The sequence below is a fragment of the Ascaphus truei genome, chromosome 1, assembly GCF_040206685.1.
Source record: "Ascaphus truei isolate aAscTru1 chromosome 1, aAscTru1.hap1, whole genome shotgun sequence".
Classification (NCBI taxonomy): domain Eukaryota; kingdom Metazoa; phylum Chordata; class Amphibia; order Anura; family Ascaphidae; genus Ascaphus; species Ascaphus truei.
In genome coordinates this window covers 59,109,473-59,127,868 of record NC_134483.1, presented here as the reverse complement: position 1 = coordinate 59,127,868, position 18,396 = coordinate 59,109,473, and the positions used below count along the sequence as shown (strand labels likewise).

At 48.9% G+C, this 18,396-nt stretch overlaps 1 long non-coding RNA gene across 5 annotated transcripts; it reads right to left on the bottom strand.

The window, feature by feature from the left end:
• Nucleotides 1–300: 300 nt before the first annotated feature.
• LOC142488354 (uncharacterized) lies at nucleotides 301–16,797 on the bottom strand. Of its 5 annotated transcripts, none has more exons than XR_012799399.1 (3): nucleotides 16,667–16,797; nucleotides 4,241–4,404; nucleotides 301–1,643 (listed from the first exon to the last, which is right to left on the bottom strand). It is a non-coding gene; the product is annotated as an uncharacterized LOC142488354 (long non-coding RNA). The 5 variants fall into 5 exon arrangements; XR_012799398.1 differs by lacking the exon at nucleotides 16,667–16,797 and adding an exon at nucleotides 4,808–4,938; XR_012799396.1 differs by lacking the exon at nucleotides 4,241–4,404.
• Nucleotides 16,798–18,396: the final 1,599 nt, after the last annotated feature.

Below are 18,396 nucleotides of genomic sequence, written 5' to 3'. Positions count from 1 at the left end.
ATTCCCTCATCGTGTCAAGTACAAAAATATTGCACCTGGTAAATTATTACCACACTCTTGATGATTTAGGTCATAAGATTGCAGTAATAAAGCGTGTGTGTGTGTGTGTGTGTGTGTGTGTGTGTGTGTGTGTGTGTGTGTGTGTGTGTGTGTGTGTGTGTGTGTGTGTGTGTGTGTGTGTGTGTGTGTGTGTGTGTGTGTGTGTGTGTGTATACAGCTTCTTGGGGGAGGGAACCTCTGTGTTGTCTAAAATGTGAAAACCTGTATAGTAAACAGAATCGCAAGAGACCAACACCTTAAAATAGATCAAATTTTAATGACAATATATGAATAAAATATAAAGCAAAAAAGGGATAAATTGCACTTAATGGTGAGTGTTTGAAAGTACAGCTTCTCTGGATTTGAATCCTGCTGCTGATCTTGGATTGCAATGAGCTCTGCTGGCTTTATTGTTTCCCCTGGTGACATGATAACAAAATAGATGTTCCAACATGAATTGGAAGTCTCTTGATTATGGTAAATATATTTAATAAAGACATTGTACATTGCAATGTCACAAAAAAATTAAATGTCATTTTAACACTTAGAGTGACCACTGACAACAAACAAAATTGGTAGGTATTTGACTATTATTAGAAGTGGCACCTGAAAATAAATATTACAAGGAAAAGGGAAGTAATGCATTTCGCAGGACATCTTTTATCCAGATTAAATTATATTTAATAACTTCATATCCCATCAAGAAGACCATTTAAAAAGTTGGCAGGGCTGGAATCCCATGTATGTGACAGGCTAGCAGGTGGAGATCGATGGTCAGGCAGAGGTCAGGGCTGGTAGCGATGGTCAGGAAACAGGCAGAGGTCAGGGCTGGTAGCGATGGTCAAGAAACAGGCAGAGGTATGGGCTGGTAGCGATGGTCAGGAAACAGGCAGAGGTCAGGGCTGGTAGCGATGGTCAGGAAACAGGCAGAGGTCCTGGCTGGTAGCGATGGTCAGGAAACAGGCAGAGGTCAGGGCTGTGTAGTGATGGTCAGGAAACAGGCAGAGGTCCTGGCTGGTAGCGATGGTCAGGAAACAGGCAGAGGTCAGGGCTGTGTAGTGATGGTCAGGAAACAGGCCAAGAGAGGTCAGGGCTGGTAGCGATTGTCAAGAAACAGGCCAAGAGAGGTCAGGGCTGGTAGTGATGGTCAGGAAACAGGCAGAGTTCAGGGCTGGTAGCGATGGTCAGGAAACAGGCAGAGGTCAGGACTGGTAGCGATGGTCAGGAAACAGGCAGCATCCTCCTACGTTTGATGAACTGATGCACCGTGTGCAGGACAAGGAAGTATCTCTGTGGTTCCATAGGCCTAAAAAGAACCGGGAGTCCAAACGCTCTGAAGATACCGGCATCTCTATTCTGGGAACCCCGGTACAGAGGGACCCTGTCAGGGCTGGTAGAGATGGTCAGGAAACAGGCAGAGGTCAGGACTGGTATCGATGGTCAGGAAACAGGCCTCTGGTAGCGATGGTCAGGAAACAGGCAGAGGTCAGGGCTGGTAGTGATGGTCAGGAAACATGCAGAGGTCAGGGCTGGAGAGGTGCAAGCGTAGTAAGGTTCAAAGCGGTCTGGCAACAGGAAGGAACAGGCTGAGGCAGCGAGCTTGTCTACAGGGAAAAAAAACAATAAACACTTAATAGGAACAGGAAAGCGAGGTTTAAATAGGTCTGGCTGCTGATAAGGGACAGGTGCTGGTGACGAAGTAAGCAGCAGCCTTGAGACAGTTCTCTGCAGAGATCAACAGTCCCAGTGTCATACCACAGCACAGTGAGAAATGTGCAGTGTGCAGTGCAGTGAACGTGACCAGGGTTCAAGACCCACCAGGGACTCTCCTTGCATTCTTTAAGCTGTGGCCCACACAAGTGTGTTTTGTCTCTCCGCTCCAGCAAAAGTCTGATTTCACCTTCTGTATATGAGGGAGACAAGTTTCCTTGACATGGCATTATGGGCTATCAGCAAACTTGGAGCTTAATGTATATCCTGTGAATATGCAATTTTGAGAGTTTGTTTTATTTGCATATAACATGGAATTGCACAGCCGGAACAAAATTGCATTAAAATAATTTGTTTGACAGTTTGGACAGACAAAAAGAGCTTAATGAATGTGGTAAATGTAAATCCGTTTAATAACAGCTATTGTCACCTGAAAATGCCATGCTCACAGCTTCATTAAAAGGCCTCTGAGTCAGTGGGAAGAAAAACAAGAAATCAAATTCTATTTCTCCCTATGCCTTTATTTTGCTTTTCCGTAGCGTTAGAAACGTAATTAACAAGCTGCTTATATTAGCTGTAGGCATTTGCAGCATGCACACTTTTTTTCAGATTCATTCACGGATCCTAGGTCAATATTAAACTGATAGCATTATAAATTATTTTTAATTTTGGAGTTACTGTACATTACTGACACAAATGTCAGATTAGCAGCATGCAATGCCATGCAGCCCACATCATTTAACTACGAACCAAACAGAGACAATAAATTGGACTCAGAAATAAAATTAATAATGTATTCATTTAGAAACAATATATCAAGAAGGAATACAATATATTGATTGAGGTATTTAAAACATGTACACTATACTTCCAAACCAAACAGCACAAAAGTTTAATTACATAAAAATATTGGGAAAGTAGGCTACAGTATAAATGGCATAGTCAGAAATAAAGAATACATTACTATTTTCAATCAGAATTGTTGAAGGCAAATAACAAAATGCAAAACCCCAGTAAAATATAACTCTACATTGCTAATATCTTGTCATTTCCTACTGTTATACTGTATGAGTGTGACATGTTTTGAATTTCAAATTGGCCATCTGGTTAATATTATAAATATCCAATTATACTACTAATTGCAGTGTGTAAAATGTATTTTTAATTGTCTACACAATTTATTTTGTTAATCATTTGCAAATAGAGTTTTGTTCATAATGTTCCTTGTTACAGCTGTAAGCATATCAGTTAACTATATCCACGTAACATTGTATTATATTCCGAGTACAAAATAAAATGGAAACATGGGTCAATACGTGAAAAGCTTACATCATTAACAAAACAAAACAGTTTCCATTGGAAAATCATATACTCGGTCCCACTGGACTATCTACTAAATTAGTTGAAAAAGCTTGATGTGGTTTTCCTTGTACAATAATTGTGATAATAAATGCATGTACTGGCAGTGATGAAATGTTCTGACAACAAACTATAGAGTTTATGATCCAAATTCAGGTTCATCTGATGGTAATCATTTTTATTTTCAAGTTATGTGATGTGAATATGGTTACTGTGTGATATGTGCCATATCACCTAATTCTCATTACAGTCCCTTGGAATTAACATTTTTATAGCAATATGTAAAAGAAGGTTAGGGGGAAATATTTTGACTTACCCCATTGTCATTTTTTACAGTAGGAGGGCCCCTAACTTGAAAAATAAACTAGCTCCCAGCACCTTTAAGACTCTAAAAAATCCAAGGCAAAGTTGGCTAAAACAGCCAAAAGGCTTTAATGGTTGCACTATGTGCAAAGTTTGTACTTTTTCTCCAGATATAGGTTTTATTTTAAATCTAAGCACCCAGGTGTGAGTTTTCAAATATTTGCAAGAAAATATGTCATGCGCTTCGGTTAGTAGCAAAAAGCACCTAAGGTGTCAATATCGTCATGGGGGGCTATGAGAGGGAGCTATAACGGGCCACGAGAGTGACCGGAGTATCTGAGCAAGGCAATGACCCTTACCTAAAACTCAGCTCCTGGTCTGGGTCCCGCTCCTCTCTGTAAACCGCTCCTGCGTGCAGCTATCAATGTAGATACAAGAGAAGGGAGAAATTCCGGCGCTACTGCGCATGACAGACTCCACAGGTTCCCGGATGGATTCAACAAACTTTATTGGCAACGACAACACACTGGGGCTACACCACGATCTCCTCCTCTACGCGTTTCACCCTCTTACTAGGGCTTCGTCTTGGAGTGTTGTCGTTGCCCGGAATCCATCCGGGAACCTGTGGAGTCTGTCATGCGCAGTAGCGCCGGAATTTCGCCCTTCTCTTGTGAGTTTTCAAATAGCCTAATACAGTACATAAATTGCAAAACGGACCATGTTGTCTACCTCTGGGAATGTCCCCGTGGGTTGCAATATGTGGGTAGGACCACATGACATTTTAATGTATGGATCTTGGAGCATTTGGACATTAGAAAAAGTTCCTTACACATAATATTTCCTGATGTTGAGTCTACATCACCAATCCAACCCACAAGGACTGACTTTGAAGGGTATAGAATATGTAGACCCTTCCTGGAGAGGGAGCAATAGAATTCTGGTCCTAGCAAGAAGGGAGACTTTCTGGATTCATAGACGTCATAGACTTCAGCTCTGAGGGGACATAGCTTTTTCAGTTTGATTTTTTTTTTGTCCGACTTTACTGTGGGATTTCACTCAAGGACTTTCTGGGTTTTGTCACCATGTCTCTTTATATATAGATATTATCTAGCATGTTTTTGTATAGCGCTGCTAGTTTTTTACGTAGCACTTTACAGAGACATTTTTCAGGCCCTATGGAGCTTACAGAAAATAGAAAATCCCGTCTGTATAGCTCCAAGACAGACAACCCACTGCCAAAAAAAAGCCTAATGTGACAATGAAGGAGACTAATGGAGTATGAAGGGCAGAGAGAGTTGGAGAGATACTGCTAGCAAGTCTGTATATAGTGAAACCAGTTACTGTGTAGTTGTGAGGACTCGGGGGTCACGTCGGTCGCAGCGTGACCTCCCCTCACCTCTGTCCACTCCCGCGGCTGTGCAGCTCCCTCCTCGCCCGGCCTCCCTGCTGAGGGGACTTCCCCGTCCTCCCCGTCGGGCTGCTGCTGCCCCGCGCAGGGCTGGTGCTCGGCTGCCTGCCGTTGCTTCTGCGCGCGCATCCCCTGCTGTTACGGAACACATTCCAGCTAATTTATTCACTGCTCTTGCAGTGAAGCCACACCTCCCTCCTACACGCTGGTTACTAGTTAACCCTAAACCTTATCACCTGGCAGCCTATTATGGAAATCAATCCTGGACTGCTCCTAGGGCTCCTCCAGGCCTGCCTCCATTAACCATTGGTCTGCCACAGTACTTAATGCCTTTTCTGCCTCTCTCACATCGCTCGACATAGTCTCTGCTACAGACATCTATTCTGGCTCTCCTTTTGTCTTTGTGCATTCAGATTATGACCCGCTTGGCGGACGAACTTACCTGGCTCTGGATCCCGGCTCCCTCTTGACCCTGCAGCTTCTTCCATCCCTCGACCTCAGCTTGGACCTCGACCTTCCGGATCTCTCTCTCCCCGACTTTTGGCTAACGGCAAACACTTCGCTTCTTCAGTACCGGTACCGGCAAGTATTGCTACACCTGTTCACACCTGGCCTGGCAACGCCAAAACACCACACTCCGGACACGCTCCTTCTGCTGCGGGTGCGTGCACATATACGTCCCCACCTCAGTATAAGGGACGAGTCTGGTCTGCGGGCAGCACCGGCGTAACATTATGTCGAGCCCACAAGACGCAGACCAGACTGACATGGCCTCCATGATGACGGCCATGTATCAACAAGTCCAGGCCCTAACTGACCAAATGGCTCTCCTCACTCAACAGGTACAGGACGTTTCTTTTCAGGCACCACCTGGGACCGCACCGCCACTGTCGCCAGAACCGGGTACTGCCGTGACTTCCGGCCCGAAGATCCCAGCACCTAAACCGTATGTAGGGGATCCACACGCCTGTCGCGGTTTTCTCAATCAGTGCGAGATCCAGTTTGAGATGGCTCCACAGCAGTACTCCACTGGTCGCAAGAAAGTGGCATATGTGTACAGCCTGCTTACAGGGAAAGCACTGGCATGGGCCTCCCCAATTTGGGAACTCCGTCCCAATATCACCCGTGATTACGCAGCCTTTAGACGAGACTTTCGACAGGTCTTCGATACCCCCACACGCCAAGAAACTGCCTCCGACTCTTTGCTTGAACTTTCCCAGAGACGTCGTTCCGTGGCCCAGTACGCCTTGGAGTTCAGGAGCATAGCAGCTGAGACACGATGGGGCCAGGAGGCTTTAGTCTCAGTCTTCTGGCGAGGCTTAACAGATTCCGTCAAGGACGAGCTCGCCTCCCAACCCAGGCCAGGGCTTCTGGAGGAACTCATCTCCCAGGCCAAACGAGTGGATCAGCGCCTTCAGGTATGTCACCTCCAACGCCAGCTTCCCCGATTTACACCCTTCCGTGCTCCTTTTCCGAGATTCTCTCCAACCACAGGACCTGCCATCACCCCACTACCTGCTTTGGAGGCTCCGGAGCCGATGCAACTTGGAGTCCAGCGTTCCCGGACACCAATACAGCAAGCTAGCCAAGTCGATGGACTATGTTATCACTGCGGATCCTCCGAGCATCTGATCCGTGAATGTCCACTACGCCCGGGAAACGACCAAACCCAGTGAGTACGAAGGGGCTCTCCCTGGGTGCTAAATCTCCTTGTCCCCTTTCCAGGAAGGAACTTCCCAAGAAATTGACCATTCCTGTCACTCTCTCGGGTCCTACCTTCCGTACCTCCACTGCGGCATTTATCGATTCCGGCGCGGGAGGAAATTTCATGGACCAAGCCTTCTCTGAAAAGAACCAGATTCCACTCGTTAGGAAGAAGTCTCCCGTTGCCTTGGTCGGGATTGACGAGCGTCCGCTCACCCCGGCATATATTTCCTTGGAGACTTGCCCCATCAACCTTTCCTCTCATTCACACAAGGAGACCTTGGCCTTTGATGTAATCCATGCCCCTGAAACTCCGATCACTCTCGGTTTACCCTGGTTACAGAAGCACAATCCTCTCATCAACTGGACATCCCAAGATCCTATTGCTTGGAGGTCGAGGTCGGAGGAGCCGTTTCCACCAGCCGTACTTCCGCCTCGACTGCTGGCGAATGCATCCAACCCTAGGGGAGGATTGCCCGCTCAGTATGCTGCTTTTCTGGATGTCTTCTGCAAAACCCAATCCGAACTACTACCTCCTCACAGATCTTACGATTGTCCTATAGACTTGGTACCTGGATACACATTGCCCAAATCCAAATCCTACCCTCTCTCTCTTCCTGAGCCCTGAACGAATATATCCATGAGAACCTAAAACGGAGCTTTATTCGGCACTCCAATTCACCCGCAGGAGCTGGATTCTTCTTCGTCAAGAAAAAGGACGGTACTCTCAGACCGTGTATTGATTACCGGGGACTGAACCGCATCATGGTGAAGAACCGTTACCCACTTCCTCTCATTTCTGAATTATTCAACAGATTTCAAGGTGGTAACATGTTCTCCAAGCTTGACCTTCGCAGGGCGTATAATCTCATTCGCATCCGGGAGGGCGACGAATGGAAGACTGCCTTCAACACCTGTATCGGCCACTACGAGTATCTCGTGATGCCTTTCGGATTATGCAACGTTCCGACGGTTTTTCAGGACTTTATCAATGACGTATTTCGGGATGTCCTTAATCAGTTTGTAATTGTTTATTTGGATGACATCCTTATCTTTTCCAAGAATCTACAGGACCATATTGTGACGATAGCTTCCACAGGCTTATTAATATTACACAAAAAATAATTGTGTTTGAACTGAACGAGGCTTAAGATATAATAAATTGTATTTATTCCTTAGAATAAAGGTGAACACAACAGATAATGCAGTAACAAACAAGAAGTACACTTACATTGGGGTTGGGGAATGAGAAGTATGATGTAGCATTTCTCTCAGCAGTCAGGAAATCATTCAGGTGATGTCAGATAACCATATCAGCAAACGAAAACGAATGAAGACTTTGCATGAAGACCAAAAATGAAGACAAAGGATAGATGGGAAACAGCAGGTTATAAACCCTTTGTCCCTCTATCTGTAACATTAAGACCCTGGGATTGGTTTGCAATTATCTCCAGCCAATCTTTGATGGGGGAACACATTTTAGGACAGGCCCCCCTGCTAGCTGGCACATGTGCAGTAGAACTCTGGGGTCTCCTTTCTGAGGCCCCACATGTGCAAATGGAATGCCAGGCCAGCTACCCCTCCGGATCTTGGACAAGATAACCTGTGTTGGACAGTGATAAGTGGGACACTTAAAAACTGCTATGGAATGCGCCTCCCCCATACTCACAGACAGGGAGGGTAATAAAACCTTTTGAACAAAACTTAAGTTCTAGCCATTGGGACTCTAGGGCCATCTGTCATCCTGATAGCTTCAGAGACATTCCTTTGCTTTGTCCATACCTGGAGACACAGTATTAATGGACTATTAACCCTTGTGCTCCCGGATGGATTCTAGTGTGTGGGTGCAGAAACTGAGGTACAATAACAGAGGGGCAACAGGAAAATACACATTTACAGGTTATAACAGGGGTGAAATCACATTTCTGGACCTCAGTCCAGTTAACCCCTCGTCTCCCTGGTGGGGTCAGGGGTGGCCAAATGGGATGCAACCCCTTTAATACCGGGCCACCCCCTTTCTCCCTCTACACCTCCCCTTCTTAAGGCGTGTCCTGTGGCCCACTGCCCCTAACGGGAAGGGGGGCACTGCTGGCACCATTAATGAATTCAGCCTCAGAGGGATAGTCCTGGCGTGAAAGTCCATCAGCATTGCTGTTTTCACTGCCCTTTTTGTGCTGAATGGTAAATTCAAATTCTTGCAACGCCAAGCTCCATCTCAGCAGTTTGGCATTTTCCCCTGATACCCTCTGTAGCCAACTCAGGGGGTTGTGGTCTGTAATGACCGTGAAAGCCCTCCCATAGACATAGGGCTGGAGCTTTTTGAGTGCCCACACAATGGCCAGGCACTCCTTTTCAATGGTGGCATATGCCACCTCCCTGGGGAGCAGTTTGCGACTGAGATACACCACAGGGTGCTCTTTGCCGTCGTCCCCCACCTGGCTCAACACAGCCCCCACACCAAAGTCTGAGGCATCAGTCTGAATAAGAAAACGCTTGGTATAGTCTGGGGTAGCCAGGATGGGGGCCTCAGCAAGCGCAGTTTTCAGGGCCTGGAAAGCAGTTTCACAGGCAGGAGACCAGGTAATAAGCACAGGCAGTTGCTTCTTAGTCAGATCAGTCAGGGGTTTGGCCACGGCGCTGTACTGTGAGACAAATTTCCTATAGTACCCTGCGGTGCCCAAAAATGCCATGACCTGTTTCTTGGTTTTTGGAACAGGCCACTGAACTATGGCTTCTACCTTGGCTGGCTCTGGTTTGAGATGCCCTCCACCCACCCTGTGCCCTAAGTACAGGACTTCTGCCATCCCTACCATACACTTAGTGGGTTTTAAGGTAAGCCCAGCCTCCCTGATCCTATCCAGCACCGCAGCTACATGTCCTATGTGGGATTCCCAGGAATTACTAAAGACAGCAATGTCATCTAAGTAAGCCCTGGCATAGCTCTGCATCCCTTCCAGTAACCTATTGACCAGGCGTTGGAAGGTAGCCGGGGCATTCTTCATCCCAAATGGCATCACCAAAAACTCATAGAGGCCACTTGGAGTGATGAATGCTGACTTCTCCCTAGCCTCCAGGGTCAGGGGAATCTGCCAATAGCCTTTGCTCAGATCCATGGTGGTCAGATACTTTGCCCCCGTGAGTTCATCTAGTAACTCATCCATGCGGGGCATGGGGTAAGCATCTGACACCGTCCCAGCGTTGAGCAACCGGTAGTCCACACAAAACCTGGTGGTTTTGTCCTTCTTAGGCACTAGGACTACTGGACTTGCCCAAGGGCTCTGGGACGGAGTAATTACCCCTAGGGTCAGCATCTCCTCAATCTCTCTCTCCATACTTGTCTTGACCTCTGCTGACACTCTATAGAGGCTGCAGGTCCCCTGTGTGTACTGGGTGTTTGGTGAGATGTGTGGTCCCTGGCATGTCAGTGAAGAGGGCGCTATACTGAGCTAGCATGTCCCTGGCTTCTCCCTTCTGCCTAGCACTCAACTGTGCCCCGATCTCTACCTGCTCAACAGTGTTTCCTTGCTTTGCCTCCCCTAGGAGATCAGGCAGAGCATTGCTCGCCAGATCCTCCAGCAGTGGGCTACAAATGGCCATTACTGCTCCCATACTCGGTGCTCTGTATTCCTTTAACATATTAATGTGATATGTCTTGTGCCTCTCAGGCACTACCTGTACAACATAGTTGCACTCATTCACCTTTCGGATAACCGGGTACGGTCCCGACCAGGCAGCCATCAGCTTGTTCTCCCGAGTGAGTTTGAGAACAAGCACCTGCTGTCCTGGGATGAATTCTCTGCTACGGGCCTGCTGGTCATACCATTGCTTCTGCTTGGTCTGAGCAGCACTGAGGTGGTCCTGGGCCACCCCCATAAGCATCTCTAACCGGTCTCTGAGATCTACTACATACTGGATCACTGAAGCATCAGTAGCAGTAGTCTCCCCCTCCCATCCCTCACGGAAGAGGTCCAGAGGTCCACGTACCCTGCTGCCATATAGTAGCTCGAAGGGGGAGAAGCCTGTAGATTCTTGCGGTACCTCTCGGTACGCAAACAGCAAGTGCTGCAGGTGAATCTCCCAGTCTTTCCCCTCCGCCTCTATAAAGGTCCGAAGCATCTGCTTCAGGGTACCATTAAACCTCTCACATAATCCGTTCGTTTGGGGATGGTAAGGGGTAGTGCGCCGGTGCTGTACACCGCAAGCATCCCAGAGACAATGTAACAGTTCACTCATGAACTGCGACCCCTGATCAGTTAGGATCTCACTAGGGAAATCTACCCTAGCAAAAATGTTCAGCAAAGCTGCTGCCACTGTCTTGGCACTTATGGTGCCCAGCGCTACCGCCTCAGGGTACCGGGTGGCAAAATCCACCACCGTGAGGATGTAGCGCTTCCCTGACCTGCTAGGAATCATGAGGGGTCCTATCAGGTCCATCGCTACCTTCTGGAAGGGTTCCCCTATTATCGGTAGGGGTTTCAGGGGTGCCTTCACACGGTCGCCCGCCTTACCCACTCGCTGGCAGGCATCACAGGAGCGGCAGAAATCAGCCGCATCCCTGGATGCCCCCGGCCAGAAGTAACGCTGCAATAACCGGGCTCGCGTCCTGGTGACCCCCTGATGTCCCGCTAACGGAATAGAGTGAGCTACCCGTAACAATTGCTGTCGGTACCCCTGGGGCACTACTAGCTGTCGCTTACCGGTCAATCCCTTCTCTATCCCCGGGTTCCCTTCTTCTCTGTATAGGAGTCCTTTATGCCATAGGCAGCGCTCAGTGCCCTCCCCTGCCTGAGATTCGGACGCCCGAAGTCTCACGTTGGCCAGGGTAGGGTCTGCCTTCACTGCCTCCCTAAACTGGGCTCCTAAATCTGGCCACCCCCCAATCATGGGAAGGGGACAAGGTAAGGGGAAACAGTAAGTCAGCCTGTGGTTGCAACTGATCCTGGCTACCTCCCCGGGCTCCTCTGTGCCCTCCGCTAACGTTGGTCCCAAAGGCTGGGGGACTGGGGTGGCCACCGCCGGCATTGCCACGGTCTGGCTCCGGGTAACCGCCACCACGGCAGCGGGCTGGGGCACATGGTCGTAGGTGCAGGTCATCGGTCCCAGGTCGTTGCCCAAAAGAATTTCAGCATCCAAACCTGGTAAAACCCCCACCTCCCGCACACCCTTGCCCACCCCCCAATCCAAAAAGATGCGGGCCACCTGCAGGAAACGTGGCTCTCCGTCAGCCACAGTGATCTGCATCCCAGGGCCTGGGAGCAATTCCTCTGGCCGGACCATATCAGGTCGGACCAGGGTCACTGCAGCTCCTGAATCAAGCAAGCCGACTGCTGGCCGGTCTCCGACTGTGACCGGGGTGAGATGCTTGCTCCGGCCGTCCGTCTGCTGCAGGTCTGCGCTGTGCTGTCCGCCGCTCCTGGCTGTAGGCACCGATGAAACCGGGGTAGGGGTGACATGGGACGTCTCGCTGGGAGTTGTTTCCATGACCGGTCCTGGTTCTTTGGTGGAAGCCACCCGCACGCGGGCTACCGGCTTCGCAGCTGGGGTGCGTTGCCCTCGATAGGGTCCATTGGAACGCAGGGGTTCCGGGCAATCTGGTCTGATGTGACCAGTGCTGTTGCAATTGTAGCACCGGCGCTCATGCCGGAGCTCTCCCGCCTTCTGTGACCCGCTGCCCGCAGGCGGCTTTTGGGCCCACTGGGGGGTACTCACAGCTTTCTTGGCCGGCGCCGTTGGGGTTACCACTTGGGCTGGTACCTTGGCGGTCATCTGGGACCGGCTGACCACATAGTCATCGGCCATCCTCGCCGCCTCGGTGTAGGTCTTGGGCTTTTTATCATACACAAAAGCCCTCACCGCCGGCGGGCACTGCTGCATGAGCTGCTCCTGAAAGATGAGGTCCAGCAGGCGTTGGTAAGTCTTGGCCTCAGAGCCCTCCACCCAGTGTAACCCGTACAAAGCCATGTGGGTCACATAAGTGACATAGGTCTCCTGAGGGTGCCTCTCCTCCAGCCGGAACTTACCCCGGTAAGCTTCAGGGGTAAAACCGTGCTGAAACAGCAAAAGTTCTTTCAGGTGGTCATAGTCATCAGCAAACTCATCTGGAAGCGCCATCAAGGTCTGCTTAGCCAAGCCGGAGAGTAGCGGGTCCAGGCGTGCAACCCTATGCTGGGGAAGCACCCCGTACCGCCGGCACTGCGTTTCAAAGTTCCTTAGAAACATGTCAATCTGATCAGTGCCCTCCACATACTTGGTGAGACTGTGCTTGTCCAGTTGGAGTCCATCTTTGGGGGGGTCGGACCGGGGGGCAATAAGCAGGTCTGTTCACTGCCATAGAGATAAACTGTAGCCGCTCCTCCGGTGTCCCTCGGTCTCCCCACGCTGTTATCAGTGCCAGCATTTCAGGGGTAAACGGGCTGGTAGCCGCAGCTATCAGTGCCCCTCCTGCTGCACTTGTCCTGGGAGGTGCACTTGGTCCCTCCCCGGGATCCTGCCGGCCCGGCACTGGGTTCAGTCCCTGATCTCCGGGCGGCTGTAAAAGGGCAAGCTGAGCTACTTCCAGGACCTCTGGATGCTCAGCTTCATATGCGGTGACTGCAACAACCATGTCCTCGACCTCCTGGTCCACATATTCCAGTCCATAGGCACGGCACTTGTCTTTTAGCTGATTTCTAGTTCTCAGGTAATAGAGGTTCTCCGCTTCACTCATGGCTCTGAGTTCTGGGTCGCAGCAGTGAGGTGGTGTGACAACTTGCGTTACTTGTTGCACTACTGTGTGTTCAATATCTTTAGTCCCAGGAACTTGCAATTACCATCAAGTTCCCACTGGATCACAGTACCCCACAGAATACTGTAATCCAGGTCCAGTTCAGTCCCGCCAGCTGCCACCAGTTTTATTAATACGCCTGTGACGATAGCTTCCACAGGCTTATTAATATTACACAAAAAATAATTGGGTTTGAACTGAACGAGGCTTAAGATATAATAAATTGTATTTATTCCTTAGAATAAAGGTGAACACAACAGATAATGCAGTAACAAACAAGAAGTACACTTACATTGGGGTTGGGGAATGAGAAGTATGATGTAGCATTTCTCTCAGCAGTCAGGAAATCATTCAGGTGATGTCAGATAACCATATCAGCAAACGAAAACGAATGAAGACTTTGCATGAAGACCAAAAATGAAGACAAAGGATAGATGGGAAACAGCAGGTTATAAACCCTTTGTCCCTCTATCTGTAACATTAAGACCCTGGGATTGGTTTGCAATTATCTCCAGCCAATCTTTGATGGGGGAACACATTTTAGGACAGGCCCCCCTGCTAGCTGGCACATGTGCAGTAGAACTCTGGGGTCTCCTTTCTGAGGCCCCACATGTGCAAATGGAATGCCAGGCCAGCTACCCCTCCTGATCTTGGACAAGATAACCTGTGTTGGACAGTGATAAGTGGGACACTTAAAAACTGCTATGGAATGCGCCTCCCCCATACTCACAGACAGGGAGGGTAATAAAACCTTTTGAACAAAACTTAAGTTCTAGCCATTGGGACTCTAGGGCCATCTGTCATCCTGATAGCTTCAGAGACATTCCTTTGCTTTGTCCATACCTGGAGATACAGTATTAACGGACTATTAACCCTTGTGCTCCTGGATGGATTCTAGTGTGTGGGTGCAGAAACTGAGGTACAATAACAGAGGGGCAACAGGAAAATACACATTTACAGGTTATAACAGGGGTGAAATCACATTTCTGGACCTCAGTCCAGTTAACCCCTCGTCTCCCTGGTGGGGTCAGGGGTGGCCAAATGGGGTGCAACCCCTTTAATACCGGGCCACCCCCTTTCTCCCTCTACACATATCATCCATACCAAGTTTTTACTCTCCCGTCTCCGATAGAACCGTTTGTTTGCCAAAGTGGAGAAATGTCTCTTTCACCAGTCTACCACCTCTTTTCTGGGATATATTATTTCCAACAAGGGATTGGCCATGGATCCTGAGAAACTTAAAGCCGTAATTGATTGGCCGCAACCTAACTCCCTCAAGTCTATTCAGCGGTTCCTAGGCTTTTCAAATTATTACCGGAAGTTTATTCGTAACTTCTCCACAATCATCGCCCTGATCACAGCACTGACTCAAAAAGGAGCTGATCCTTCGTCTTGGTCTCCTAAGGCAGTCATAGCTTTTGAAACACTAAAACAAGCTTTTGTCTCAGCTCCCATTCTTCGACCCCTGGACACCAATTTTTCTTTCACCCTAGAGGTAGACGCTTCAGACTGCGGGCCCGGCGCTGTCCTATCCCAAAAGTTTTCTCCCCAGGATAAACTTCACCCTTGCGGTTTTTTCTCGAAGAAGTTTTCCCCAGCTGAGAGGAACTATGACGTAGGCAATAGAGAACTTTTGGCCGTCAAGTTGGCACTTCAGGAATGGAGACATCTGTTGGAGGGGTCAAAAGAGCCATTCACTATTCTCACGGACCACAAAAATCTTTTATACATTGAGAATGCCCGTCGCTTAGGCCCCCGCCAAGCCCGCTGCTCGTTATTTTTCTCCAGGTTTAATTTTATTTTGTCTTACATTCCCGGCACTAAAAACGTCAAGGCGGATGCTCTCTCTAGACAATATTCTTCTGATGAGAGACCAGAGAAAACTTCAGAGTCTATCCTTCCCAAACAAAAAATCCTCGCGGTCGCTACATTCAAAAATCTTGAGAGGATCATCAAGTCTCAAAGCCACCTTCCTAGCGATCTTGAGATCCCGAAGGATACCTTATACGTGGAGGCCAAGTTTATTCCGGAGATTCTGGAATGGGGACATGCTTCCCGTTCGGCAGGACACCCAGGCTACAAGAAGACTTTGGATCTCATCCGTCGTACCTTTTGGTGGCCCAATATGGCCAAATCTATTCTTGAGTTTACCCGGGCCTGTCCGGTATGTGCACGCAACAAGATTCATCGCCAGAGACCCCAGGGTCTTCTTTTGCCCTTATCCATCCCGGAACGCCCCTGGTCCCACATATCCATGGATTTTATTGTCGAATTGCCTAGGTCGAATGGCATGAACACTATTCTAGTAGTCGTGGATCGGTTTTCCAAGATGGCACACTTTATTCCTCTCAAAGGATTACCCTCCTCACCCGCCCTAGCCGATATTTTCTCCAAATAAATTTTCCGGATCCATGGCATACCCACGTCCATCGTATCGGATCGTGGCTCTCAATTAGTTTCCAGATTCTGGAGGTCCTTCACAAGAAGACTGGGCATTGCTTCCTTCTTCTCTTCGGGTTATCACCCTCAGTCTAATGGACAGACCGAGAGGGTCAATCAATCTCTCGAGAAGTATTTAAGGTGCTTCGTCTCTGACTCCCAGGATGACTGGACGGAATTGCTTTCCTGTGCTGAGTATGCCTTTTAATTCCACCAGGAATGAATCCACTGGGGAGACACCTTTCTTTATTAATTATGGCTATCACCCGGCTTGCCTACCTATTTCCAAGATCTCCTCTGGAGTTCCAGCTGTGGATGAACACATCTCCCTCCTACAGGACTCTTGGGCCAGAATTCAATCTGCACTTCAAAGGGCCTCCCTGTCTTCTAAAGTCCAGGCTGACCGCCGTCGCCGACCTGCACCCAACTACAAACCAGGGGACAAGGTTTGGTTGTCTATTAGAAATATCCGCCTCAAAACCCCTTCCCCCAAATTGGCTCATAGGTTTCTGGGGCCATTTCCTATCATGGAGCAGGTCAACCCGGTGGCTTTCCGTCTTCAACTACCCCCAAGCATGCGAATTCCTAATGTTTTCCATACATCACTTCTCAAACCGTTCATCTCTAGCCCTCTGTTCCCGGACCACACTCTTAAACCAGATCCTGTGATCATACAGGGCAACGAAGAGTACGAGGTCCAGACCATACTAGATTCCCGTCTCTCCAGAGGGAAAGTCCATTTCTTGGTTCATTGGAAGGGTTTCGGACCCGAGGAGAGGTCTTGGGTACCTCTTAGTGACATCCAGGCACCAGGACTTCTTAAACGCTTCCGGAAAAAGTTTCCATCCAAGCCATGGAAGGATCGTCCTGAGGCCGACCCTGAAGGGGGGGTACTGTGAGGACTCGGGGGTCACATCGGTCGCAGCGTGACCTCCCCTCACCTCTGTCCACTCCCGCGGCTGTGCGGCTCCCTCCTCGCCTGGCCTCCCTGCTGAGGGGACTTCCCCGTCCTCCCCGTCGGGCTGCTGCTGCCCCGCGCAGGGCTGGTGCTCGGCTGCCTGCCGTTGCTTCTGCGCGCGCATCCCCTGCTGTTACGGAACACATTCCAGCACCAGCTAATTTATTCACTGCTCTTGCAGTGAAGCCACACCTCCCTCCCACACGCTAGTTACTAGTTAACCCTAAACCTTATCACCTGGCAGCCTATTATGGAAACCAATCCTGGACTGCTCCTAGGGCTCCTCCAGGCCTGCCTCCATTAACCATTGGTCAGCCACAGTACTTAATGCCTGTTCTGCCTCTCTCACATCGCTCGACATAGTCTCTGCTACAGACGTCTATTCTGGCTCTCCCTTTGTCTTTGTGCATTCAGGTTACGACCCGGCTTGGCGGACGAACTTACTTGGCTCTGGATCCCGGCTCCCTCTTGACCCTGCAGCTTCTTCCATCCCTCGACCTCAGCTTGGACCTCGACCTTCCGGATCTCTCTCTCCCCGACTTTTGGCTAACGGCAAACACTTCGCTTCTTCAGTACCGGTACCGGCAAGTATTGCTACACCTGTTCACACCTGGCCTGGCAACGCCAAAACACCACACTCCGGACACGCTCCTTCTGCTGTGGGTGCATGCACATATACGTCCCCACCTCAGTATAAGGGACGAGTCTGGTCTGCGGGCAGCACCGGCGTAACAATAGTGCACAGTAGATGATTTCTGCCGTCCTCCGTTGCTCTCTCTCTCTCGACGTCCGGTATACCAAAAGGAAATGGTGAGGTCACTCCACGGCGCGGGCATGATCCGAGATGCAGTAGAAACAAAGTTGAAGATCGTTGCAGCAGCCACTCCAAGGACTAGGACTCACCAGGGGGAGATTAAAAACTGATGAACTTTATTAAACTACATAAAAAAGGACACTCAGGACAAACAAAAATAGGGGAAACTCCTACCATGCGTTTCGGGCATAGACTGCCCTTTCTCAAGGAGTATTGATACTCCTTGATAAAGTGTATGTTTACACGAAACGCGTAGGAGGGTGTTAACCTCCACTATTAGAGGGATTAAATAAAGAAGATTTTTACTATTCATTTGCTTGGGACCCACTTTTGCAGTGCGCTGGTTTTCTCTCTTCTTCCTATTTGCTTCCAGAGACCAGCATCTCTCTACCAGGCTGCACGCCTCCATAGGACAAGGAAAAGGGGATTTTGTGAGTATTATTCATTATTGAATACTTATTGTGAGTCCAGAAACCATCTCAATGAGGGCTTGATCTAGGTTATTTTAGCCATTTTTCTTGCCCTTCAGGGATTATTGGTTCTCTTGGGGACTTTACTTCTATTTCTCTCACATACCCTTATGTCCCATACTGTTCATTTGTTTATTACAATCATACAAGGGATCAAACGTTGAGCGCCTTTATCACTTCAATTTGTTATTCAGGCGAGGAGAGCCCTGCTTGTGCAGCCAACGCAACACAGACAAACAATTTCTTCAAAGTGCAGGTCTCCTCAAAGACAGAGATCCAAAGTAGAGCTCTACTCACAAGTTCATAATGAAGTTCTCCATTTAATGTGACAGCCAAGAACAGTGGAATAACAATGTTTCTGGTCCCATATAGACCTTTCACCTGATGGCACTTTGAAGAAATTGTTGATCTATTAGACATGACATCTCT